Below are 7,627 nucleotides of genomic sequence, written 5' to 3' on the forward strand. Positions count from 1 at the left end.
GATCTTGCTCATTTCATAAAGAGTAGCAGCTCCGACAATAAAAGGCTAGCTCCCTCTGCTATTAACCTGTCACCGAGATATGTCTCTACCAATGATGATCCTCAATCCCCCTCCAATCCCTCCTAGCTCCCTGAGCCGCTAGCTAGCCACTATCTCCTCCTTTCAATTATAGGTTTCTCTGCTCTTTCAGACAAGGACTAGTAAAGCTATGAATCGTGTATCCTGCAGCAGGTGTAGATGATTTGTCTCCGAGCTGCTGTTGAAATAAACCACAAAGTCAAAGACCAGTATTTACAGTTATTTAACGTCCGCCTTGTCCCCTAAATCACAGTGATAAGGTAATTAAGTGATGACTATAAGTTCTTTGTTGTCTGGATATTGATGTTTCTAACAGAGGCCCACGGGCAGCAGGGTTTCTATTGAGCTCCCTATTGGCTTCCAGTTTAAACCCGTACTCTGCTAGCGCTTTGATTCAGACGTCATTTATGTAGACAAATACACAATGTCTTTATCTAGCAATTGACCCCAGATTTTATTTCAGAATTGTTATTTCCAAAATGCTTTTTAAAACACCATCTTAGGTTTCATTTGTATAAACCTCAGAGTAGACAAAGCTCAAGTCAAGTTGTTGTTAGCATCAGCATTTGTTTTCAACTCTCATCTTTACAACCCATCGGTGGCATCCCTTCCATTGTAGCCACTCTGAACAAAGCCAGGTCAAGGCGCAACCTTGTCTCAGAGCATTTTATATTATTCTGTAAGTACTATAAATCTGAGACAGTCCATTTAGTATATGTTACGTTTGTTATGGTTACATAAGACAGATGGTTACTAAAGGCAAAAGTGAAAGTAGTGTGGTTTGTTGGCTGGTTGGTGTGGATGGGTGGATGTATAACTTAACTAAAGTTAGTGAGCTAGCTAACGTTAGCCACCTAGCCACCTCGCTAGAATTTTCTTTACATATTGTATGTTTTGCAAATTCGTAACATATTGTGCATTTTGCTAATTCATAATATTCAGTTAAAGTCTGAAGTTTACATACACCTTAGCCAAATACATTTAAACTCAGTTTTTCACAATTCCTGACATTTAATCCTAGTAAATTATTCCCTGTCTTAGCTCAGTTAGGCTCACCACTTTATTTTAAGAATGTGAAATGTCAGAATAATAATACAGAGAATTATTTATTTCAGCTTTTATTTCTTTCATCACATTCCCAGTGGGTCAGAAGTTTACATAGACTCAATTAGTATTAGGTAGCATTGCCTTTAAATTGTTTAACTTGGGTCAAACGTTTCGGGTAGCCTTCCACAAGCTTCCCACAATAAGTTGGGTGAATTTTGGCCCATTCCTCCTGACAGAGCTGGTGTAACGGAGTCAGGTTTGTAGGCCTCCTTGCTCGCACACGCATATCAGCAGGTTCATCACCTAGTCAGCTTGGAGATTCAAACCAGAGACCTTTCGGTCACTGGCCCCAAAGCTCTTTACCGCTAGGCTAACTGCCGCCTCTGTGTGACTCTTTGTTATTAAAAATTTGAAAGGTGGGCAGCGTGCATGCTTCATTCCATGTGGTTCCAGCCTTCTTCATCTCACAAGGTGGTAGTAATGTGAACTTCACACGATCCTGGCTAGATTACAGAATAGGGTTAGATCAGCTCTCTGAACCAGCTCTGTGGTCTCTCAACAGAATAACCTTGTCCGGATAAGAGACACATTATGTTCCGATGGAGGATAACAAAACAGATGATATTATTGCGAAATCCTCAGGGGCGTCTTTTCAAAGATTTTAGTTTGTCATTATTCAAGACTATTGCCGTGCGGCTCCACACTGGAGGTGGATAAACAGTTTCTTTAATAATTTCTCTGCATTTATGACCACCTGGACAGGTATAAAAGAGCACGCATTACAATCATGTCCTCTCAAGTGTGCCATCCACCACGTGCTTACCTATGCTAAATCACAGATGAACAGAACAATAGTCTAGACTGAACGGGATGGTAAAGCAATGCCCGAGGCCTAAGCATTTGAATTGCACATCACGCTAAGAACAAGTTATTGTACTCCATGTTTTATCTGTATATTATAGGAATCTGTCTTCATTCTGTACATCGATGAGAAACAGTAGGTTTGAATGCAATTGCATGTGGCAATGAATCTGCCCTAATGCTTGGATTTAAAGGGGCTCCAAAAGATGCTGTTTCCCCTGTTAGCTTATGTGAAGTCGATTTCCTTTACTGTATGAATCACAGGAATAGTCATTACTAAGCTAGACTCTTTCATTATGAATCAAATGAGGAGTCATTACTAAGCTAGACTCTTTCATTATGAATCACAGGAGGAGTCATTACTAAGCTTGACCGTTTCATTAAAATGAATGCTATCTTATTCTCTACCTCAGGCCTCTGAGAGAAAACACATTGAAGGCAGCAACGTGTTACTTCATTTATCCCACTAATGTATAACATTGATTCTCGAAGGAAGACATAGGGGACAACACATTCTCAGAGGCTACATCATTAAAGCTTTTAATATTTTAAATCTAGTTGGTGTGATAATACATATACTGATGGAAGTTAAGTGGGCGTAGTAGGTGATAAATGTGATTGGAAAAACTTGTACTTATCTATAAGTGTAAAATGAACAGTGCTGGAAATTAATTCATTTAAATATAATGGCTACACCATACTGTGCTTTCACACAGTTGCCAGAATACCTTCACATGATGCGTTCAAAAAACATTTTAAATTGGATTGTTGATAACGGATTACTTTATACCAGATTGCTCTCTCTCTCTCTCTCTCTCTCTCTCTCTCTCTCTCTCTCTCTCTCTCTCTCTCTCTCTCTCTCTCTCTCTCTCTCTCACACACACACACCAACTCAGACACTGTATTGGCTATCCAACTGAAAATCCATTAATGTAGATAAGGGCCATTTTGAATTCTCATTAGTCATTGGGTTTCGTTGCCAATCTGGAGACATTGTCGATATATTAACAGTGGGGTTCACGGCTAGTTATTAACGGAGAAATAAAATAGAAAATAAATCCAATCCTCAAGTAGTAATGCCTGCTGTTTATCTTGATGGGGTTGTCTGCTTAACGGTTGTATTTAGTCGTTTGTGTCCACTTCCTGATAATGCATTTATTCTGAATAATGCCCTAGAGATCATACGGTCAACACTGCTATATGGAAAGTCACCTTTTAAAGGGGTTGCCTCTCCCACTGTGGATCACATCCAACCATGCATTGAACATATACAGTGTCTTCAGAAAGTGTTCACACCCCGTGAGTTTTTCCACATTTTATTGTGTTACAGCCTGAATTTAATTTTTGATTAAACTGAGATTTTGTCACCGGCTTACACACAATACCCCCATAATGTCAAAGTGGAATTATGTTTTTAGAAATTAATCAATAAAAAAAATGAAAAGCTGAAATGCACTGAACATGGTCATGGTTTAACCGTCTTTATTTTCAACCATATACTATGGACAGCTTTAAATCAATGTGCTGCCAATGACTGGAACGAACTGCAAAAATCTCTGAAGCTGGAGACTCTTATCTCCCTCACTAACTTTAAGCATCAGTTGTCAGAGCACCTTACCGATCACTGCACCTGTACATAGCCCATCTGTAATTAGCCCACCCAACTACCTCATCCCCATATTGTTATTTATTTTGCTCATTTGCACCCCAGTATCTCTATTTGCACATAATCTCTTGCACATCTATCATTCCAGTGTTAATACTAATTGTAATTATTTTGCACTATGGCCTATTTATTGCCTTACCTCCATAACTTGCTACATTTGAACACACTGTATATATATTTTCTGTTGTATTTTTGACTTTATGTTTTGTTTTACCCCATATGTAACTCTGTGTTGTTGTTTTTATCGCACTGATTTGCTGTATCTTGGCCAGGTCGCAGTTGTAAATTGGCTTACCTGGTTAAATAAAGCTGAAATAAAAAAAATAAAAAAATGTGCATTGGTAGAGTTTCAATTCCATTCACTTGTTTAGTAGAAGTACATACAAACAGTAGTGAGGTTGTGTCTCTCTCTGGCGGGAGGTAAGCTTGGCTTATATGGCTTATATACATAGTTTGGGCTTTGTCGAGTAAAGCTTAAACTATGTATTTAGATTGTAGTTAGGTATTGTAGGTAGTTATCGTGGGTTGTTGTATGTAATTATTGTAGGTTAGTATTGTATTCGGCTGAGCCCGGTGAAACACAAAGCTAGCTAACCCACTACCTGGACTAGCTAGCGGGTAGCTACTGGTAACTATTAGCAACTGTGGATAGTTGTTTCACGCCTGAGAGTACCTGTAATTACGCCAGCTAGCTGCCTACAATAATTACATACAATAATGCCTACCATTCAGCTGTTTTTCTAACCTCATTGTCTGAAGCGTTAACGTTAGGTAGTAAGCTAGCTTGTTGCTACCTGGATGGCTACTAAACAATAGCTGGAAAGACCTAGCGAACAGACGCGAACTGGCTGAGTCAATTCAGTGGCTAGCTTTGCACTTGGCTAGCTAACAGTAGCTGCTAGGGGTAAGTTATAACCTACATTTGTGTTTTGATTTTACATACTGGTAGCCAGAGTCGTTCAAGGGAATTCGGGACATGGGTGACTAGTTAACGTTAGCTTGGCTCTCTCTGTGTGTTCGTGCCGTGGGAGGAGGGGTTTCTTCGTTGTCTGAAAGCAATGGCTAGCTAGTATGCTAACTTTTCTAGCTAACTAACTGGCTGAATAAGTTGACGATGGACTCGCTCAAGCTGTCGGGACTAACCCACAACGTTAGACACGGACACGAATGATCTGCTTGGCGTGTTGACACACTGGTGGTTTGTTGTGGCCGAGTATTGGTGCTAAACCGTGTTGTTGGAGTCCGGCATGCTAGTTGGCTGTGGCATCATATGACTAGGTGCCCTGGACGATTTTCACGGAAGAATACTGTACCAAGTTAGCTAGCTGAATAAACTAAGTTAGTCTATTCCTAGAAAACATTGAACCGCTGTAGTTTACAACAATTATAGTTTCTGAGGTGGAAGTTGGGAGAGTTATATTTGGGTGTTTTAGTGAAACGTAAGTGAGGGAGGCCCCGCTCTCTCCTTTCCCAGATGTTTAGTTCATTTCATTCCGATCTCCTTTGCATTATTGTAGCCATTTTCTGTAGCCTGTCAACTATGTCTCTGTCTATCCCTGTTCTCTCCTCTCCGCACAGGCTATGCAAACGCCTCACACCGCGTGGCTGCTGCCTCTCTAACCTGGTGGTCCCTGCACGCACCACCCACGTGGAGTTCCAGGTCTCAGGCAGCCTCTGGAACTGCCGTTCTGCTGCCAACAAGGCAGAGTTCATCTCAGCCTATGCTACCCTCCAGTCCCTCGACTTCTTGGCGCTGACGGAAACATGGATTACCACTGAAAACACTCCTACTCCTACTGCTCTCTCCTCATCTGACCATGTGTTCTCGCATACACCGAGAGCATCTGGTCAGCAGGGTGGTGGCACAGGAATCCTCATCTCTCCCAAGTGGACATTCTCTCTTTTTCCCCTGACCCATCTGTCTATCTCCTCATTTGAATTCCATGCTGTCACAGTCACTAGCCCATTCAAGCTTAACATCCTTGTCATTTATCGCCCTCCAGGTTCCCTTGGAGAGTTCATCAATGAGCTTGACGCCTTGATAAGTTCCTTTCCTGAGGATGGCTCACCCCTCACAGTTCTGGGTGACTTCAACCTCCCTAAGTCTACTGTTGACTCATTTCTCTCTGCCTCCTTCTTTCCACTTCTCTCCTCTTTTGACCTCACCCTCTCACCGTCCCCCCCTACTCACAAGGCAGGCAATACGCTTGACCTCATCTTTACTAGATGCTGTTCTTCTACTAATCTCACTGCAACTCCCCTGTCTCCAACCACTACTTTGTATCCTTTTCTCTCTCGCTCTCCTCCAACACTACTCACTCTGCCCCTACTCAGATGGTAATGCGCCGTCGCAACCTTCACTCTCTCTCTCCCGCTACTCTCTCCTCTTCCATCCTATCATCTCTTCCCTCTGCTCAATCCTTCTCCCTCCAATCTCCTGATTCTGCCTCCTCAACCCTCCTCTCCTCCCTTTCTGCATCCTTTGACTCTCTATGTCCCCTATCCTCCCGGCCGGCTCGGTCCTCCCCTCCAGCTCCGTGGCTTGATGACTCATTGCGAGCTCACAGAACAGGGCTCTGGGCAGCCGAGCGGAAATGGAGGAAAACTAGACTCCCTACGGACCTGGCATCTTTTCACTCCCTCCTCTCTACATTTTCTTCATCTGTTTCTGCTGCTAAAGCCACTTTACCACTCTAAATTCCAAGCATCTGCCTCTAACCCTAGGAAGCTCTTTGCCAACTTCTCCTCCCTGCTGAATCCCCCCCCCCCCCCCCCCCTCCCTCTCTGTGGATGACTTCGTCAACCATTTTGAAAAGAAGGTTGACGACATCCGATCCTCGTTTGTTAAGTCAAATGACACTGCTGGTCCTGCTCACACTGCCCTACCCTATGCTTTGACTTCTTTCTCCCCTCTCTCTCCAGATAAAATCTTGCGACTTGTGACGGCCGGCCGCCCAACAACCTGCCCGCTTGACCCTATCCCCTCCTCTCTTCTCCAGACCATCTCCGGTGACCTTCTCCCTTACCTCACCTCGCTCATCAACTCATCCTTGACCGCTGGCTATGTCCCTTCCATCTTCAAGAGAGCGAGAGTTGCACCCCTTCTCAAAAAACCAACACTCGATCCCTCTGATGTCAACAACTACAGACCAGTATCCCTTCTTTCTTTTCTCTCCAAAACTCTTGAGCGTGCCGTCTTTAGCCAACTCTCTTGCTATCTCTCTCAGAATGACATTCTTGATCCAAACCAGTCAGGTTTCAAGACTGGTCATTCAACTGAGACTGCTCTTCTCTGTGTCACGGAGGCTCTACACACTGCTAAAGCTAACTCTCTCTCCTCTGCTCTTGTCCTTCTAGACCTGTCTGCTGCCTTTGATACTGTGAACCATCAGATCCTCCTCTCCACCCTCTCCGAGCTGGGCATCTCCGGCGCGGCTCACTCTTGAATTGCGTCCTACCTGACCGGTCGCTCCTACCAAGTGGCGTGGCGAGAATCTGTCTAAGCACCACGTGCTCTCACCACTGGTGTCCCCCAGGGCTCAGTTCTAGGCCCTCTCCTATTCTCGCTATACACCAAGTCACTTGGCTCTGTCATATCCTCACATGGCCTCTCCTATCATTGCTACGCAGACGACACACAACTAATCTTCTCCTTTCCCCCTTCTGAAAACCAGGTGGCGAATCGCATCTCTGCATGTCTGGCAGACATATCAATGTGGATGACAGATCACCACCTCAAGCTGAACCTCGGCAAGACGGCGCTGCTCTTCCTCCCGGGGAAGGACTGCCCGTTCCATGATCTCGCCATCACGGTTGACAACTCCGTTGTGTCCTCCTCCCAGAGTGCGAAGAGCCTTGGCATGACCCTGGACAACACCCTGTCGTTCTCCGCTAACATCAAGGTGGTGACCCGATCCTGTAGGTTCATGCTCTACAACATTCGGAGAGTACGACCCTGCCTTACACAGGAAGCGG

Source organism: Coregonus lavaretus (assembly GCF_964263955.1).
Source record: "Coregonus lavaretus genome assembly, chromosome: 25".
In the NCBI taxonomy this organism is placed as follows: Eukaryota; Metazoa; Chordata; class Actinopteri; order Salmoniformes; family Salmonidae; genus Coregonus; species Coregonus lavaretus.